Source organism: Podarcis filfolensis (genome assembly GCF_964270895.1).
Source record: "Podarcis filfolensis genome assembly, chromosome: 16".
Lineage (NCBI taxonomy): Eukaryota > Metazoa > Chordata > Lepidosauria > Squamata > Lacertidae > Podarcis > Podarcis filfolensis.
Genome location: NC_139620.1, coordinates 17,108,081 through 17,127,968, shown reverse-complemented (window position 1 = coordinate 17,127,968; position 19,888 = coordinate 17,108,081). Strand labels below are relative to the sequence as shown.

At 45.4% G+C, this 19,888-nt stretch overlaps 2 long non-coding RNA genes across 4 annotated transcripts in view; one reads left to right on the top strand and one right to left on the bottom strand.

Annotated features, from left to right (window-relative positions):
• LOC310751421 overlaps positions 1-635 on the top strand; it is a 55,098-nt gene extending 54,463 nt beyond the window's left edge. For all 3 annotated transcript variants that reach the window (XR_014542475.1, XR_014542476.1, XR_014542477.1), the window contains exon 4: positions 333-635. This is a non-coding gene — a long non-coding RNA (uncharacterized lncRNA). The remainder of the gene's footprint in view (positions 1-332) is intronic.
• A 7,223-nt stretch (positions 636-7,858) lies between these two features.
• LOC310751527 lies at positions 7,859-14,773 on the bottom strand. The gene is made up of 3 exons (XR_014542592.1): positions 14,369-14,773; positions 8,891-8,951; positions 7,859-7,919 (listed from the first exon to the last, which is right to left on the bottom strand). It is a non-coding gene; the product is annotated as an uncharacterized lncRNA (long non-coding RNA).
• Between the last annotated feature and the right edge of the window lie 5,115 nt (positions 14,774-19,888).

Genomic DNA, 19,888 nt, shown 5'->3' with positions numbered 1-19,888 from the left:
GGGGAAAACTTTGAGAGTTTGAAGCAAGACTAGTGAACAAAGGGGAAATGGTGTGTGGGCTTGGACATGTCACAAGTGTCAAACTGAGAGTCCTGGAAATTCCCAACCCTGATTGATAAATGGTCCACTGGCTGCATCCAGCATGATACACACACAAGCGGTGTAAGGGCTTAACCTCCCTCAGTGTTGTTACTTGAAACAAAAGTGGTATGGCCTAGAGATGGCTTTGAATTTGGTGGCAGGGGCGCCAAACCAAAATGAACAGTCCGTTACATAAATTTGTTTTAAAATCTCTTTCTCTTGCCTCCCCCCTTCCTCCTTGTCTCCCTCAGGTGGATGCAGTACAGAAGGACAAAAGTGATTCTGCAGCAGATTCTTGCAGTGCAGCTGCTGAAAATGATTCCTGTGATGTCCTTGCATGTGCTTCATGATGGCCAAGCCTGTTTCTTTTTGTCCTTTTTAATTGGACCAGGACTATGACGACTTCAAAAATGCAGCGCTATTGAAGCGAAGAGACTTACGAGTGTCATTATTTTTGTAGACTTTGCCTTCGTTGTCGGCGGGGTGTGTGGTTTAAAAGGGGGGGAAATGTACCAAATTATTTTTATATGAATAATAAATGCAACTCAAATGACTGGAAATGTTTGTCGTGGCTTTACTGAAAGAACAAGGCAAAGCTGGCAAGTTGACGGGGTCACCTCACAGGAGGGTTCTTCAGGCAAATATGGAAGGCTCAGGTGTTTCCTGTGAAAATACAAGACCAAAACAATGTGTTTGTGTGAGGGTGTCCTGGTCTCAGCCAAGCACTCCATCCTCTCTATCCAGATCAAGGCCTGAAAGACCAAGGAAGTGGGGTCAGTGGGGTCACATGGAGCGCAACTTACATGAAAGCCCAATATGTGACATTGCACCACATCCATAACTAATCATGGGGCACCTCTGGTACTTTAAGCATCAGCCTTAGCTTCTGATTTTATCAGCTTTGCAGAGATAGCCTTAACTCCAGTCTGAAATCAGCAGCTTTTTCTTTTAATTACTGGATTTCCCTTGGTTTTTGAAAAGGAAATGTACTAAAATTCAACTTTATTTATTGACTCATTTGCATTTATAGTCCACCTATCCTCTGGGAGCTCAGGGCAGCACACATGGTTTTTCAACCTCAATCAGGCAGCAAGTTAGTGCTGTGAAAGGTACAGTACAAGTCTTTAGAAACAACTCTGCATATAAGCACAGTGTAAAATGATTCCAGCACAGATGCGGAATAGACTAAAGATGCTTAAAGGGATTGTTGAAAGAGGAAGAACTGTGGCTCAGTGGTAGAGCATCCGCTTCGGTCCCCAGTTCAGTCCCCAAAGGCATCTCCTGGTAGGACTGGGAAATACTCCTGCGGTGAAGACAATACGGAGCAAGAGAGACCAATGGTCTGACTCGGTATGAGACAGCTTCCTGTCTTCCTAACATTGAAAAGGCATACAGAGCCGCTGCCTGTCTAAATGTCTAGTGGGAGGGAGTTCCAAAGGGGAGGTGACCAATTCCTATATCACACGGTGCTCCTGCAAAGCACAGTGACCCCTGGGTTACATAAGGGGTGTGACTTTCTTACATAAGGGGTGCGACTCCCAACATTGCCTCCCTCTTGCCTCAGTTTCCTGCAACTCCACACCCCCACACCCTGTCAAAACACTGACAGAGAATTGACTTGCCACATAACGCCTTTGCCCTCTGTTTCTCTTAAAGTCCACTGAGCTAGTCTCAATGAAATTTAGCCTATTTACTGGATATCTGCAAAACCCCATTTATCCAACCATCCCCACCACTCTTAACTTCTGTCTTCTATCTCTGACACCTCAGCAAAAAGGTCTAGATTTGTATATAAGGAAGACTCCTATGCCAGCATAAATTGCCATAAGGGTTTATCCAAACCATGGGTAGGCAAACTAAGGCCCAGGGGTCAGATCCGGCCCAATTGCTTTCTAAATCCAGCCTGCGGACAGTCCGGGAATCAGCGTGTTTTCACATGAGTAGAATGCGTGCTTTTATTTAAAATGCATCTCTGGGTTATTTGTGGGGCATAGGAATTCGTTCATTCCCCCCCCCCAATATAGTCCGCCACCCCTCAAGGTCTGAGTGAAAAGGTTTGCTGACCCCTGATCCAAACGACTGAAGAAGAAAGCGAGCAATTCAACAGGTGCATTTTGAAGAAGGAAGCTAGCAACTCAGCAGGTGCAATTTGCTGCCTCTCCAGCCATATACAGATGTTCTAATTTTACCTGCTCCCTGAGGGAACTCTACAACCAATAAATATAAACAAGTAACTATAAGCTAAATGCAATAATAGATGTACTAACCATCCACACATTCAACTCCTCCTAATTATTTTATTAAATCTGGTTGGGAGATTCAGGACAGACAAAAAGGAAATAGCTAAATCACCTGCAGTTAAATTATGGCCACCAATACAGGTGATTTTAAAAGGAGGTTGGACAAATTCATGGGGAATAAGGCTGACAGTAGTTACTAGTCATGACGGCTGCATCCTGCCGCCAGTGACATAGCATGGGGGGGGAGGGGAGGTCGCCTCAGGTACAAAATGTGAGAGGGGCACAACAAGGTGCAATGCCCACACAATGCCCTTGGGCTGGCTGAGCTGGGAGGTGGTGGAGTGGCCAAGCCAAGAAGGCATGTGGTCACTGCCACCACCAGCAGTAGCGCTGGCAGCCATGTGCCTTGTGGGCTTCGCACACACTCCCTGACATGAGCTTCCGACCCACCCTGGGCACTGGCAACCCACGCTACGTCACTCCCTGCCAATGAAAACAGAGGCACCATACCTCTAAATGCCAAACACTAGGAACAACAGTGTGGCCACATTTGCACCACACGATTAAAGCATGAGGTGGAATCATAATGCCTTTGATGTATGGTGTGAGATAGGTCTAGGCTATTATTCTCACACTTGGTCTTAGCCAAAAGGCCAAGAAGCGATTCTTATATTGAATTGCTTGTAGGCTTTCCAGAGGCAAGAACTGGACCAGAAAGAGCAACTGCGATGGTGTGGATGAGCCCAAGGGGAAAGGCCTGCAGGGCCCACAGAAGGGCCTTAGCTCTACATGGAGCTGCCCTTGAAGATTACTTGGGAACTTCAACTGGCCCCAGATGCAGTGGCTAGAGTATTGGCTGGGTTTCCCTTTAGAAATCATAGAACCCTTGTACTAAAACAACCACACTGACTGCCAGTTTGTTTCCAGGCTCCATTCTTCAAGGTGCTCATGTGAGTGTCTGAAGCCCTAAACGACTCAGACCTCAAATATTCGAAAGGCCACCTCCTTCCCTGTAGCCCATCCTGTGTGTTAAGATTGGCAGAGGGGTACCTCCTGCTAATTTCACCTCCCGCAGAAGCAGAGGCACCATCTTTCCAAGTGGATTGAGGGGCTCCGATGTGACATCTTGACATTGCGTGACGTCACAAGGAGCCAGGGAGTGGAGCTGAACATTGGCGGGTGGGGGGTGAAATTGCCTTGGCCCCTAGGAGTTAGTGTGTATGCTCAGAAGTATGGTAGTAGCTGGGGAGAGGGCCTTCTCTGTGGCAGCCCCTGAGTTGTGGAACTCCTTCCCCTCAGAAGTGCACCTGGCACCTTCACTGTACAGCTTCCAACAAATTCTGAAGACACATTTCTTTACATTGGCCTTTGACACTTGAAAAGTGTATTTTCAGGGCCCACCCTATTCCTGTAAAGGTTTTAACTGCTTTTCATTCTGGGTTTTAAATTGTTGAAGCCTGTCCTGGGAACTGCGAGAAATCAATTTAATAATTAATAAAGCAGCAGCCTTCCATGGAGAAAGCTCTTGGTTCAGTTCCTGGCATCGCCCTGTAAGGTTTAGAGAGACTGAAACCTTGGAGAACTATGGCCAGCAGTTGTCAGCAAGACTGAGTTATATTGTTAACAATCTAGAACGAGTGTGGTGTAGTTGGTGAGATTGTCAGCAGAGGTGGAGCTACATGCTCCAGCACTCGGAGTGGGGCTAGCAGTCTGCAGGGGCGGGGCTAGCATCCCAGCAATGTCACTCCTCCTCAGGATGGCACCTGGGGCGGACCACCCCCACCGCACCCCCTTGCTCTGCCTCTGATTGTCAGACTGGGACCTGAGAGACCAGGGTTCAAATCCCTACAAATCCATGAAGCTCGCTGGGTGACCTGGGGCCAGTCGCTGCCCCTCAGCCTAACCTACCTTGCAGGGCTGTTGTGGGAAAGAATAGTAAGACCTTGAGCTCCTTGGAGGAAAAGGGGGGGGGGAGATATAGAAGCAATACATAAATACAGTGGTACCTTGGGTTACATACGCTTCAGGTTACAGACGCTTCAGGTTACAGACTCCACTAACCCAGAAATAGTACCTTGGGTTAAGAACTTTGCTTCAGGATGAGAACAGAAATTGTCTCTGGTGGCGCGGCAGCAGCAGGAGGCCCCATTAGCTAAAGTGGTGCTTCAGGTTAAGAACAGTTTCAGGTTAAGAACAGACCTCTAGAATGAATTAAGTTCTTAACCCGAGGTACCACTGTAAACAGTCCTCATTGGAAGAAGTGTGGCCTAGAAAGGAACCAAATAAACAAAGAAATACCAGAGAGCTCTCTCTTTCAAGTAGGCTGTGACAGGGAAGAAATTAAGTCCAGTTCCCCAGCTAACACAAACCTGCCCAATTCCTGCTTCCTGGAACAGCAGCGAATGGACTTACACCCATCCTTCCACTTTGGTATTTTTCTGAATTTTGCAATGCAGCTTTCACCACCAAGAAATGTGTTAAAAATAAAGAGTGTGTATTGTATTAACAATAACAATGCACAATGTACAAAAAAATCACTATGTGAGGACCAATTGCTTGCAAAAATATGTATATTAGACAACACAGCATACAAAAATGGGGAAAATGCATACCAAAAGGCTGACAAATATTTGAGAGGGGGTTTCCCCCCTTTCCTTTCCTCATACTGCAAACTGATGTGGAAATGGGCAAGCTGAGTTTAAGGTTGGAGAATGATAAACCCAAACGGACAGATCTGCCCATCCCTCGGTCAGAATGGGACAGCTTCAGTTGGCACCAGATTGGCGGTGCCCAGCCAGTGGAGATAACTGGGGGGCAAAGGGGTCTTTGTTCTCAAATTTACTGCATTAATCTTTTCCCACGGTGGGCAAGGAAAGGGGGGTTGTCATGGGCTGGCGTTGGGCTCTGTTTGTTTTTTTGTTTTGATGTAAAGGTCTTTCAGACGTCTGGGTTATTGCTATTGCACCATCTGCCATCGTGAAGCCAGCGCCTGGGGAGGCGGACGCAGCTGATGGAGGCGGGCACCATCCCTGCAAGTGCATGGGATCGGGTCAGCCACAGTTGGGAAGAGGCATCTTGATGACCCACATAAAACCCTATGAACCTGCTTTCTCTTTGAACGTGGAGGGCAGTGGTTCCTCTGGCCCAGAACAGGGCCTGAGGCCAAGAGGGGTCTCCCCTCCCCAGTCCCAGGACAGGCTCATGTGCCCATTGCAGTTTCTCATTTTTTCCAGTCCTAGGAATACAGGGAGTGGCCTTATATTGGGTCACATCTGTATTACCCAGTCTGGCTCTCCAAGGTTTCAAGCAGCAGCTGTTCTGACCTGGAGATACCAAGGATTGAACATGAGACCTTCTGCACGCAAAGCAGTTCCCTCTGAAAAACCGCTTTTCTACATCAGTTTGCGATTTTTGTTATGGTCCTCTGGCAAATGGTAGCTTACATTTCTCCTGATCTATGCATTTCTGTACATAGTTTTGCCAATCATACACATTTTTGCAAGAAACCCCCGCTAACATTAAGTTGTTTTAAACTGTTATTAATATTGTGTTTTAATATTTATGTTGTGTTTTCATTGTTGTAGCCCACCTGTTACCCCTGAAGGGCAGATAATAAATTGTAATAATAATAATAATAATAATAATAATAATAATAATAATAATAAATGTTAGTAAGCTATTTTCACAAATATATGCATATCTATGCACATTTCCCCCTACTGCACATAGTTTTGCTCACATTTTCTTGGCTGGAGAACTGCATTTGCAAGATTCAGAAACATCACAGCTCTATTCAGACCTGTTTCCTAAAAAGCACCCGTCAGTTCCCAAAGGTCTGTTGGAATAAAACAGTCTTCACCTGCTGGTGGAAGAACAAGAAGGAGGGGGAAGCTTAGAAAAGACATGTGTTTGCAGGGGGAAATGTGTGAAAAATGGGTACGAATTAAGTGCAACAGTTTGATAAATTCTTTTTTAATCCAGAAAAAGAGAGGATGAGATGAGGTAGTGCATGTGAACATGACACAAAGTGGAAACAGGCTGTTCCGTTCACCTGTAGCACACTCTAAGGACTTATCCACATGTAACTTTTGTTTGCGCTTTCCAGGCACAACCCACACTTTAAAGCTCTGTGCCTGAGCGCGCGCGCACACACACACACACACACACCCTGGAGCTTTCCCTGCAAAAACTCACTCTTTACCACTGAATTGGAGCAAACAGTAATTCATGGAAAACTCGAATTGCCATTTCAACTTTAGAGACCAGGTTTTCGCAGAGAAAGCTCTAGGGTGTGAAAAAAAGAGTTCTCAGACACAGAGCTTTAAAGCGCAAATCTGTGCTTGGAAAGTGTAGGGCAGAAGTTAAGTGTGAATAAGTTCAGAGTGAATCAAAAAACTTTTTTCTCTCCCTTCTTCACATCACCAGAAATTGGAGCTGTCCATTGAAATTGAGTGGTGATCTATTCAGGACAGGTGAAAAGATGTGCCTCCTTCACTGAACACATCATTGACTTGTGGGACTCAGTGTCACAAGATATCAAAGAACTGTAGAACTGTAGAGTCGAAAGGAACCCCGAGGTCATCTAGTCCAACCCACTAGAATGCACAAATCACAGCTAAAGAATCCCTGACAGATGGCCATCCAAATGCTGTTAAAAAACCTCAAACAAAGAAGAGTCTATCACATTCCAAGAGAGTCCACTCCACCGTCAAACAGCTCCTACCGACAGAAAGTTGTCCCTAATGCTTGGTTGGAACCTCCTTTCTTGTCATTTGAATCCATTGGTTCAGGTCCTGCCCCTGGAGCAGCAGAAAACAAGCTTGCTCCATCTCCCATGTGACAGCCCTTCAGGTATGTGAAGATGGCTATGGTGATGTCCCCGAGCTCAGACGAGGCAAAGGTTTATCAGGCGGTGCCAAAGTGCTTAGCTGTATCTAGAATGAACCATGGTTGACGTCACTTTAATAGCTATGATCAAAAATAGAGAAAGTTCCCATGGATCGGTCTTTCCCAACACGGTACCCTCCAGATGTTTGAGACAGCAACTCCCACTGGCCAGCAGGGCTATGTGGGATGATGACTCCCATCACACAACTATGGTGGTGGGGACTCTTGGGAGGTGTAACCCAAAATATCTGGAAGGTAGCAGGTTGGAGTAGGCAATCGTTTTGAATTCTGCCAATTTTCAAAAGCAGCTTGTAGGGGAAGAGGCCACTGTGTGAAAGACAGTCCGATTCTCAGCAATTTGATAAAGCAGTCCTGTTTTGGATCAGGTGGCCAAAGATCTCAGCCACAGCCAGAAATAATTATTCTTGTCTTAGGAGCATAGGAAGCTACATACATTGAGTCAGACCCCTGGGCCATCTAGCTCAGAATTGCCAACACTGACTGACAGTGACTTTCCAGGGTTTCAGGCAAAAATCTCTCCCAGCCCTACTGGGAGATGCTGGGAATCAAACCCAGGACATTCTGCATCCAAAGCAGAATTCCGCCACTTTGCTACAGTCCTTACTTTGAAGAAGATCACATATACATATACCTAAACTATGCAGAATTCCAAAAGTGCAGCTCTCTTGCTCATTTGCTCTTCTTAAAAGTCTGGCAAAAATTCAATGAAAGAAAGAGGCATTAGAACAGAATTTGCAATGCGATAATGCCCATTTAAAAAAATTAATACACTATCTGCCATCCCACATTTGCTGTTCAGTCTTGTTCGTTTTCTCAGGAAACACACCAAAGGTTCCTGGGGTGTGTAGATATTTGGGGAGGGGGTCAAAAGGAGTGGGGGGGCCTCTCTCTCTCTTTAATTAATCAAGGTACTTGACTCGGGTGCATGCTTTTCCACATGAAGAGGCATGAGAAATCAGGGGAAGGGGGTGTTGAAGCTTTTTTATTTTTTGTCTCATTCCATTACAGCTTCAAATGGTTAATTAAGACAATAGAGCAACTGAGACCAGCTCCATGAATGGACGTCTAGACTCTATAGTCCGGCACTTTCCCCATCAGAATGTTAAGGTGGCTTGTCGGCCTCCACCAACACCCCCCCCAATAGCTCACCACCAACCACTCCGCCCCACCATCCACTTCCCTAAGCCCCCTGCCCGCTCCCCTTTGTTTTTGTCCTCAAACAATCATGCCTTTGAGAATCCTGGCCAGATTGGCAGTTCGTCTGGTGTGAGGCCGGGTGTCTACCTCAAAACGAGCCTTCCTAGAGCCTAATATGATGAGGAGGACCATTAAAGACTGTAAAAGGGGGGGGGGCTTTGCATTGTCTAGTCCTTTGCTGTTGTTGTTGTTGATGGCTGAGGTGGAAACAATCTTGGCGGGGCCTGATTAGCATGAATCCCCTGCTTAACTCCTGTGAAGGAACCATTGCCTCAGCAAAGGGGCCTTAGAAATGGAAAGCTGAGTTTTTGAAGTGAAATTTTTAGGAAATATGCCCCAGATTCTGTGGTGGTGCAGTGGTTAGAGTCAGACTAGGACCTGGGAGACCAGGGTTCAAATCACCACTCAGTCACAAAGCTCACTGGGTGACGTTGGACCAGCCACAGTTTTTCAGCCTCACCTACCTCACAGGGTGGTTGTGAGGATTAAATGGACGAGAAGAGACATGTGAGCCACCTTGAGCTCCTTGGAGAAAAGAGAGAGCATAAAATGTAATAATAATGTGATAACAACAACAAAGGAGTAGGAGTTAGATGCATGTATCCACTAGTTAGCATGTTTATCATATAAGCACTTCCTTTGGAAGATGCAGAGGGACCGAATCTTAACCACAGTGTGTTTTCGTGATCTCAGAAGCCTGTTCCATAGCATCTCAGAGCAGGGCTTTTAGAGTGGCTGCCCTTCTTTTGTGGAATGGCAGTCCTGTGGAGATACGACAGGCACCCCCTATCTGCACTTCCCGCAATCACATTTTTGTTCTGTCAGGCTTTCCCAGCTGGTTAAATGGGTCTTTAACATGAGTGTCCATCTTGGTCTTGCTTTAAATGCTTTTGTTGTTTTTGTGTTTTTAATTATCTTATAAGTAAATGGCCTTCAGTCGGTGGTTTAAAAGCTGATCAATACTGTACATCAATAATAATAACTTAGCATTTCTATTAAACCATCAGTGTAGATGATGCAGTACTGCAAACAGAACATACAATGGCTGGTGGCCGTTGATAGCCATAACCTTTATAAATTTGTGCCATCCTCTTTTAAAGCTGTCCTACTTGATGTTCATCACTGTCTCTTGATGGAAACTAATCCCGTGGTTTAACTATGATCTGTCCTGAATCTTCTAACATTGTGCTTCATGGTGTGTTCACAATTTCTACAATTCTATGATTCTATGAAGAGGGGGACTTTTCTCTATCCATTTTTTCAACCGCTCCTGGATCCAACCCTTCTTCCAGATGGTTAGGTGGCAGCAGTGGCAAAGAATGTATTCTCCCAGCTTGATCTGATGTGCCAGTCCAGGAGTGCCCCTTCTTGGAGAAGTCTCAGTCAATCACATCCAGGTTAGACTACTGTAATGCTCTTCATGTGGTGCTGCCCTTGAAGACAGGCCAGCTCTGGTCAGTTCAAATTAGGATGCCAGAGATCAGGCTTGAGCCAGCTGATCCGATCATATAATGCTGATGTCGTAACAGTCATTGGTTGCCAGTAGAGAAGTGCAATTTCCATATCAGTTTCTAAATTTTTTAAATATAAAAATTAATTTATCATGAGTGTGCACAGATGAGCACTGGTAACATAGAAGAGGGTGTAAGACACATATTAATCAAACACTGCATATACACAGATCTCTACAATATTTCAGAAAAGAAGAATGGGCCATGGAGGATTTGTAGAGTACCACAAACAGAATCAGAAACAGGATTCAGAACTCCAAAATCCAGGAGATCATAATTGTAGAAACTTCTAACTCTGCCTGTTGAGATGCTCACTGTTTTCTTTGGGGGGGGGGAGTTTTTCAGATTTTATTTATTGTCATATTGATACTGCTTTAATGCTTCTTGTACAGTTTTCAATGTAACACATTTCTTTTGTACCTTCTTCTCTTGCCTCCCTCCTTCCTGCCCCCCCCCACTGCCTTTCTCATTGTAAACGTCTTGGGGCAGGTACCTGTCCTCACTGGGCATGAATATGCCATGCATGTTGATGGCACTTCAGAGCAGGGGCAAGGAAAGTTTTCCAGCCAAAGGCCACACTCCTTCATGGACAACCTCTCAAGGGCCACATTCCAGTGGAGGATGGACTGGAGGGAGACATGGGCAGGGCAAAGGATGTGACACTTATCTATAGCCAACAATGTTTACCACACTAGAACCAGAAAGTTTGACACATAAACACACACACCAGCTTTGCATTCTCCATCCAGGAAAGCAGGAGGCATGATCAAAATTCATGGACACATCCCAGCCAGACAGAAGGACTCACAGGAGTTGTAGAGCATGGTTGATGGGGGATATGGCTGGGCAGAAGGGGTATCACCCGATAAGGAGGTGTACCCTAGAGCTAGGGCCATATAGAGAGGCCTAGGAGCCGCATTTGGCCTCTGTTATATGCGGTGGTGACAATAGTGATGGTGATCCGTTGTGTGATGGCCTCCAGATGCATCACATTGTAGATTAGATGGATAAGGGATACAGAAAGGGGTCATTTTGTTGGTGCCTTTGGCTGGAGTGGGATCTGCCAACCTTGGCAGCTATTGGAGCAGCTTAACCCTTCATCAGGCTAAGGCAAGATCCACCAAATGGGTGGTTAAGTAGGGTGAAAAGTCAAGATCCAGACAGTTGTTGAGCTTTTTTATTTTTATTTTTTTCCAAAGCTGTTGAGCAAGATCTCAAAAAAAGAGAGATGTTTGTGAGCTATATTTTAGGAAATTCTCCATACATATGGGTTGCCATACGTCCAGATTTTCCCACACATTTAAGCAATTTCCTGGGCACTGTTTCCAAGGGCCAAATCCCAGCAATATCTGGGAAATTCCGGACGTACGGCAATCCTAGGTTAAGCGGCTCCTATTCTATGATCATGGCAGAGCGGGCTATCAATGGCTACTAGCCATAATGACTATACTCTGCCTTCATGGTCAGAGGCAATAATGCCTCTGGAAGCCGCAGGAGGGGAGAATGCTCTTGTGCTTGAATTCTGCTTCTGGATTTCACGTAATGGGCATCTAGTTGGCCACTGTGAGAACAGGAAGCTGGACTTAATGTGCCCCTTTTGGCCTGATCCAGCAGGTTCTCCTTACGTTCTTTACTTTTGCCACACGGCCGCCAGGTAAAGCATTCCAGAAATCTCCTGGACACTCATTGACGTGGTTCTCCATCCTTTATTGCTCACTGATTTGGATTTCATGAGGAAGCACACCTGCCAATCAGTTGTTGCATTCTAGGCTCCTACTTGCCTATTGTTCTAGGATCCAAGCTTAGTACAGTGGTACCTCGGGTTAAGTACTTAATTCGTTCCGGAGGTCCATTCTTAACCTGAAATTGTTCTTAACCTAAAGCACCACTTTAGCTAATGGGGCCTCCTGCTGCTGCCCCGCTTGCGCTCACAATTTCTGTTCTCATCCTGAAGCAAAGTTCTTAACCTGAGGTACTATTTCTGGGTTAGCGGAGTGTGTAACTTGAAGCGTATGTAACCTGAAGCGTATGTAACCCAAGGTACCACTGTACATAACGTCGTACCAGGACACTGTTGCAAAAGAGGCACCTCCAATTTATCCCCATTCAGCTCCCCAAATCACAGCACCTCCGTCTTATCATAATGAACTTCAAGTTCGTTCGCCTTGCTCTTTCCCAAAACTGCCCCCAGATCCTGTATTCCCTCTGGGGTTTAGAGATATACTTGACATCTCCGGAGGCGGCCACCACAGATTACTAGAAATGTGGCTTTGGCCTAAAATTTAGCTCCACTACCATTTACCACTGGTTCTATTCCTCTGTGAGATTTTGGCTATCAAAGCTGTCACGCTGCCATGACCTCCCCCCGCAACTCCAGTTGACTTCCTTCTGCAATGATGTGCCCATCTCACTTTTTGCAAGTTCTTTAGAGCTCTCATGAACCTCGCCATGGGAGCGAAAGAGCCAAAGGAATGCCGCTCCACACTTTGGAACTTGGGCCTAAATTATTCCAACTGCATACTTGCAAATGAGCTCGCCTATAGATGGTAGAGACAAAAGGTCATTAACTTCCCATGCACAGGCCCCGGCCTAGCTGCTAATTTGTCACCATGCTAATCTGACCCCCACTCCTCCTCCAAATTTCCACCCCGCCTCCTGGCATTTTTCTATTTCAATAATAGGGAGGATACACCCGCCCCCAACCTTAGTACTTTTTAAAGAGGTATTTAATAGATCAAAATGTGGCGAAGAAATAAAGATTCTGCAGTATGTTTAAAGTCAGGAAGAATTATATGAGAGGAAAGAAGTGAAATAATGTGATATCTAGAAAGAAACTAGGCTGCTTTGTTTGCATGCGTCCCCCACCCAAATTAGTTTGCTAGGCTTTTATATATAACAACAAATATATAACATCACACACATTACAGCATCACAGACAATTGTTCCCAGGGAAGAATACACTTCAAGTCATCTTGTTCAGGATAGCAAAGATGCTTTGGAGGGTTTATCTTTTAAGACCAGATTTGTTTGTATGTTGAATAAAGGACTACCTTATTGCATACAATTTTTTCGGTCTTTTCGTTTCCTTTATTGCTTTTAAGTTATGAGTTATTTTCTCATATGTAGCGAATCACCAGGCATTTTAAGTCCAGGGATAGTCCTTGTAAGGCCTCTCAGGTTTGAGCTCTGGATAGCCGAGTGATAACTAAAACAATCGTCAGTAAGTCCTTATTCTTTATAACAGCATTTAGGTCTTTGAAGAGAGACAGTAAACAGAACAGGGGCGAGTGATCCATGGGCTTTCGAATGATCAACTACCTTATAGCATTTGGCATTTTTATTTTAGAGAGGAGAGCTCTGTTCATAAAAGTCAAATAAACAGATTTTTTTTAAAAAAAGAAAAAGGAAAGGAACATAAGATAGAAGCTTATAAAAATATGCATGGCATGGAGGAAGTGGATAGATAAAGGTTTTTCTCCCTCTCCCATAACACCAGAACTTGTGGGCAATCCAATGAAGCCGAATGCTGGAAGATTCAGGACAGATAAAAGAAATTACTTCTTCATGCTGCACATAGTTAAACTATGGAACTCCCTCCCACAAGAGATAGTGATGACCACCAAACTGGATGGCTTTAAAAGAGGACTGGAGAAATGAATGGCTATCAACGGCTATTAGGCATGACAGCTTGCTCTGCCCCCCTGAGTAGGAGAAGACAGTGCTTCTGAATCCCAGTTGCTGGAAGACACAGGAGGGGAGAGATGCTCTTGTGCTCAGATCCAGTTGCAGGTTTCCCACAGGCATCTGGTTGGCCACTGTGAGAACAGGATGCTGGACTTGATGGGCCATTGGCCTGATCCAGCAGGCTCTTCTTAAATTCTTATGTCCGGTTAAAGTAAAGGTAAAGGGACCCCTGACCATTAGGTCCAGTCGTGGCCGACTCTGGGGTTGCGGCGCTCATCTCGCTTTATTGGCCGAGGGAGCCGGCGTACAGCTTCCGGGTCATGTGGCCAGCATGACTAAGCCGCCTCTGGCAAACCAGAGCAGCGCACGGAAATGCCGTTTACCTTCCCGCCGGAGTGGTACCTATTTATCTACTTGCACTTTGATGTGCTTTCGAACTGCTTGGTTGGCAGGAGCAGGGACCGAGCAACAGGAGCTCACCCCGTCGCGGGGATTCGAACCGCCGACCTTCTGATTGGCAAGTCCTAGGCTCAGTTGTTTAACCCACAGCGCCACCCACGTCCCACTATGTCCGGTTATATACCACCAATTACCAGTCACTGGGGACCATCTGTGAGAGAAGGTGATTGCCCTCAGGTCCTGCCTGTGGGCTTCCCAGGGGAATATGGCGGACCTTGTGGGGAAAAGGATACTGGATGAGACAGGCCCTTGGTCTGATCCAGCAGCAGGATCTTCTAGTGTTCTTACCTCACAAAGGAACCAGCCATTTCTGAGCAGATCACAAGAAATTTAGCATCCCCTCCTGATGCGATACCTTTTCCTTGATTATCCCTTTAATTATAGGGAAATTAAAAGCGGTTCCTCTCTTCTAATTGCTTTCCGTTACCGAGACACACACCCCTCTTGCCAGCCCAGCCCAGCTCCCTTTCATATGTCCTTTTTTGATATCTCTCCTGCCTTCTGTCACCTTCTGTCATGTTTGTTGCTATGGCAACCCCAGTCAGTGTGGCTCAGATAAAGGGTTGGTATCAGAGTCGGTCTCTGTGCCAAGTCTGTGGAGGCTGGGCAGAAATCGGTGTTCCCCACCCCCCAGTCCTGGTTAAAGGGTCTGTGTGGGCATGGAGGCCGAAAGCAAATGAAATGGGGCTTTCTGGCATCCTGAGAGTGGAGCGAAGGCAGAGCATTTAGCATTTCCAGTAAATCTTATTTTCAGCATCTTGTAAATCTTACCTATTGCATTTTGTGCTGTTTTATCCTGTAAGCTTTAGCGTCTGCTTCAGACCAAAAATGGTTTCAGTCAAATAAATGGCTTGTTTCACCTCAGAAAAAGGATCATTTCTCAAAATAATTCTGGCAACTTCAATTGGTTGGCAGAAAGATGGTATGAATGTATCTTCTCCTTAATTCATTTCCCCCCAAGCTTCTGAATGATCGATTTTGCTCAATTATTACATCCAAGTTACTTAATGAGACAAGATTTTGCATCGCTTTGCATACTTGTTTCAAATCATTCTTCAGAGAGTGAAATTTGAGGTGTTTCAAAAAGCTGAGTTCAGAGAGCTGCAAAAACTTTATAGTGTGTGTGTTTGTGTGTGTGTGTGTGTGTGTGAAGCAGAACCTGATATTCAATTCTAAATTATACCAATGTCTAAAGAGTTTGGATCCAAGTTGAATTCACAATTCAACAAATATTTCACAAAGTTGTTCAAATCAGTTTAATTATTTATTTAAATCTTTTTTTTTTAATCCCACCTTTCCTCAAATGTGGGAACTTGCACAGAAATATTAAGACAACAAAATCAATATATTAGATCAATCATATTGAGTTGTATCCAGCTGAATTATACTCTGGGTAGGCTCACTGAAATGAATGAACCTGAGTTGGTTGCGTCCGTTTTTTTCAACAGGTTTACTCTGAATAACATTGGAAAGAACCCATTGTTTGCCTTCTCAAGTATGTTCAGTACATTAAATAATATGAATTAATGTCAAACCAGGAGGGAAATCATTGGGACAGTTGGCAGATCTCTGCCTGTCAGGACTGAAGTGAGGCACAGAGTTAGGCCTGGGGCCTGTTGGGTTTCCAAACCCTGTCAGCCATCTTGCCTGATCTTCTCTTTAGGGCTGGCTTGTCTTAATTTGGCTTGACATATGTGAATTCTGAAATGCAGACATGTGTGACTGAGGGGGTGGGGGTGAAAATATTCGCTTGCTTTCAAGCTTTTAAATAAATAAATAAATAAAATCTGAAACCTAACTTCAGAGAGGACGGAAGAGGAAGAATGAACAATGAGCTGGGAAGGGGTGGGGAAAAGCTTTTGACACAGAAGAGGCATGAAACTGGATTAGACGGATTTGGCTGTGTCCCGGATGGAGAGCTGGGGACGTGGGGTTGGAGGCGAGTGGGTCGCCATCGCCAGAGGACAAGTGTTTCTCTTCTTCCCAGTTCTTGAGATCCCGATGAAGGGGGGGGGGAGGCAGAATCTCCTTAGCTTTGGCTCACAACAATGAGAGGTGAAACGTATTACCGCAGGTGTTAAATAAATTAGCCCCATAATGGGTGGGATGGGGGGGGAGGTAGGAAGGTGGGTGGGCAGCCTTGCCCCTCCCAGATTGAAAGTTTATTCACTGGCTAATCAAAATGACATGATGGAGGCTCACAGACTATAGCCAATTACTCTCCAAGATGGAAGAGGTCAGGAGGTTCTCCACGTTCACAAGGCCTGAAACTTTTTGTGATGTAAATTGGCTGAGAGCAAGCGCACTACTGCAAAAGCCCAGACTGCTAGGAAACCCGAGGAGGCCCTCTGCTTGCTTCTGAGATATACCACCAGCTGCTAGCCTTAAGGTCTAGAAACTTGTTTACCCGAAGAGGGATGGAATAAGTCAGGATGCAGAGTTTTTGCACTCAATACCAGGCGCTGAACTTTCAGGAAACCAAATTATGGAACATCCGCTCACCCTGGCTAAAGAACAAAAGCAAAATCCTGCACATGGAATATGGCAGCAATGAAGGGAAGATGGGCACAGTTAGAGGTTCATGGCTTTGATATCAAACTTTATTAGCAGTTTGGGGAACAGAAAGTTGGCCCTGGAGCTTTGGAGCCATTTCCAAATCCTGCCTTCATGATTTCACTTTCAAACTCAGCAGGAGGGCTGACATTTGAGGGTATTTTTCCTCCCCATTTATTATTTTTTTTGTAGAAAGCTGGGATTAGGTGGCTTGCAGAGAGGAAGTTTGCTCCAGGAATGGAATGGTTGGTGCATCTTAAAAAGCCTTTGTCCCGGGAATTCGAAATATGGGGTGGGGGAGAGGTAGGGGGTGACTGAAGGAGGCTGTCGAAAGAAACCAGAAACATGAACGGCACCTTTCTCCCGTTCTCACATTCCCTCATTCCTTCCTTTCGTAAAGAGGTCTTAGACTCCTGGTCACACTGGCCTCACATGATGCTCTCGCAAGGGGGAGATTATCCCAGGATGGAGGAATCTACTGAATGGTTGTTAAATCAAGAGGTCGTTTGGGAGTCAGTAAACTGCTCTTTTGTTTCCTCTAGGCCCAGCTGCTGAGAAAATGGGGCACCCCCTCAGCCACCCCCCACCACACATACACCAAGTCCTCTGTCTAAAGGAAACTCAGGTTTTTCCTCCCTGCCTCAAGTGGAATTAACTGAAGAAGGGTCCCCACCACCCTCCCTTTCCCACCTTTTGACTGACAGAAGAATCCACTTCTCAGAGTCCATGCAATCATAGATTGGGAAAGGGCTTTGCAGACCGTCACTCAGTCCAGCCTCCATCTTTGTTCTTCTTTGGCCTTTGCCTTTGACATAGAAGTTGTAAGGTAAAGGTAAAGGGACCCCTGACCATTAGGTCCAGTCGTGGCCGACTCTGGGGTTGCAGCGCTCATCTCGCTTTACTGGCCAAGGGAGCCGGCGTACAGCTTCCGGGTCATGTGGCCAGCATGACTAAGCCGCTTCTGGCGAACCAGAGCAGTGCACGGAAACGCCATTTACCTTCCTGCCGGAGTGGTACCTATTTATCTACTTGCACTTTGACGTGCTTTCGAACTGCTAGGTTGGCAGGAGCAGGGACAGAGCAATGGGAGCTCGCCCCATCGCGGGGATTCGAACCGCTGACCTTCTGATTGGCAAGTCCTAGGCTCTGTGGTTTAACCCACAGCGCCACCCGCGTCCCACATAGAAGTTGTACCTGTGACTTAAGTTTCTATATCCCTCATAAGAAGAGCAGTTTGTTACCAAAATTTGAAAAACACCCCCCACCCCCATACACACACACACACACACACACAGAGAGAGAGAGAGAGAGAGGGCACACTGCTCCAGCATTTGGGTTTAGGTGTTGACACATCTCAGGTTACCAGCTAAGAGGAAGGTGTTCTTGCCCACCTGGCGATTTATGTGTTCCCACCTGAAGGAGGCCAGGCAACCTTGGAGACAACCTTATATGATGATAGTGGACGTATGTATATTAGCTACTCCGTGGTGTGAGAGCCCACAAGAATGATGAGCATAATGTCCCTCTGGGTGAGACCCAGGTGGGAGAGTTTGCAGCATCCCAGGTAAGAGATGGGGAGGAGCCCCTGAATGTTTGAAGACTGGGTCTTGGATCCCACTTACTGAATACAGGTACATCATTTGGATCATAGTGATAGGGGAATCCTTGACAGCAATTACTTTGTGATGTTGCTGAAGGTAAGACAAGAGTTTTAGGTGGTGCACAGCTGGTATGAAGTGAAGGAGGAAGAGCTGGAGGAGGGTTTCCTTGGCCAGCAGGTCAAATGATAATATTCTGGGACTCAAACTTGGCATGAGGTTTCTAAGTGCTTTGAGAACAGTGCTGGAAGTACTGGGTGCCTCTTCAAATATTGATTTCATAAAATCTATGCACTGCTTGATTGTTTAAAAAAACCTCAAAGTGAAGTGGTTTACAAAGAGAATAAATGAACAGAAATATCAGTAAAAACAGAAAACCCCCCCAAAACATTCAAAAGATAAAACCAACAATAAACTAAAGAAAAGATTAAAACATACATCAACATTCTATATGTCTATAGAAAATGTCTAAACAAAAATGTAATAGCAGGCACCAAAAAGAGTACAGTGGTACCTCAGGTTACATACGCTTCAGGTTACAGATTCCACTAACCCAGAAATAGTACCTCGGGTTAAGAACTTTGCTTCAGGATGAGAACAGAAATCGTGCAGCGGTCGTGCGGCAGCAGCAGGAGGCCCCATTAGCTAAAGTGGTGCTTCAGGTTAGGAAGAGTTTCAGGTTAAGAACGGACCTCCAGAATTAAGTTCTTAACCCGAGGTACCACTGTACAGTGAAGCTGCATGCCTGATATCAATAGGTAGGGAGTTCCAGAGTGTAGCCCCCATTTTTGAAGGTGGACTCTTAGATCTTCATCTGAGGTCCTCCAGGTTCCCCCTCTGAGGGAGGTTTAGGGGGTGATGACAAGGAAGAGGGCCTTTTCAGTTGTGGCTCCCTGTTTGTGGATCACTATCTTCACTGAGATCCACTTGGCACCATCCACAAAAGATGAGGTTATAGAATATTGTGGAGCTAGAAAAGGTTCAGAAAGTGGACAGAGAAATGACCCCCCCCATAACATTAGAACCCAGGGACTTTCAAGCATGTATATACATTAGGAGAAATTCGCACTAATATGATTATGAGTTTTCATGAGGACTTCTTTTTTTAAAAAATAAATCCACAAACGTGTGCAAATGTGGAGAACTGACCTTAAGTTTGGAAAAATGAGAACTGACATTGACAGACTTGACCTTATAATATATTGTATACCTTTGATTTTATTATTTTGTATGTATTTACTTATTGTCAATAGGTTGTATCCAATTAAAGAATATAACATGAGCCTGCTGAATTAGGCCAATGGCCCATCTAGTCCCGCATCCTGTTCTCACAGTGGCCAACAATATGCCCCAATGGGAAGCCTGCAAGCAGGACCGGAGCACAAGAGGCCTCTCCCCTCCAGCAACTGGGATTCAGAAGCACTGCTGCTTCTCACTGTGGCTTGTAGCCTTCTCCCCCATGAATTTGTCCAATCCTCTTTTGAAGCCATTCTGGTTAATGGCCATCACTGCCTCTTCAGGGAGGGAGTTCCATCGTTTAACCACATGCTGCACAAAAGCTTAAGAGCAACCTCTAAAATTCCCCTGAAAGCATTAGATAAAACATATCCAGGTAAAATGTAAAATAAATGTGAGGTGATGATCACCCCTTGTTTTT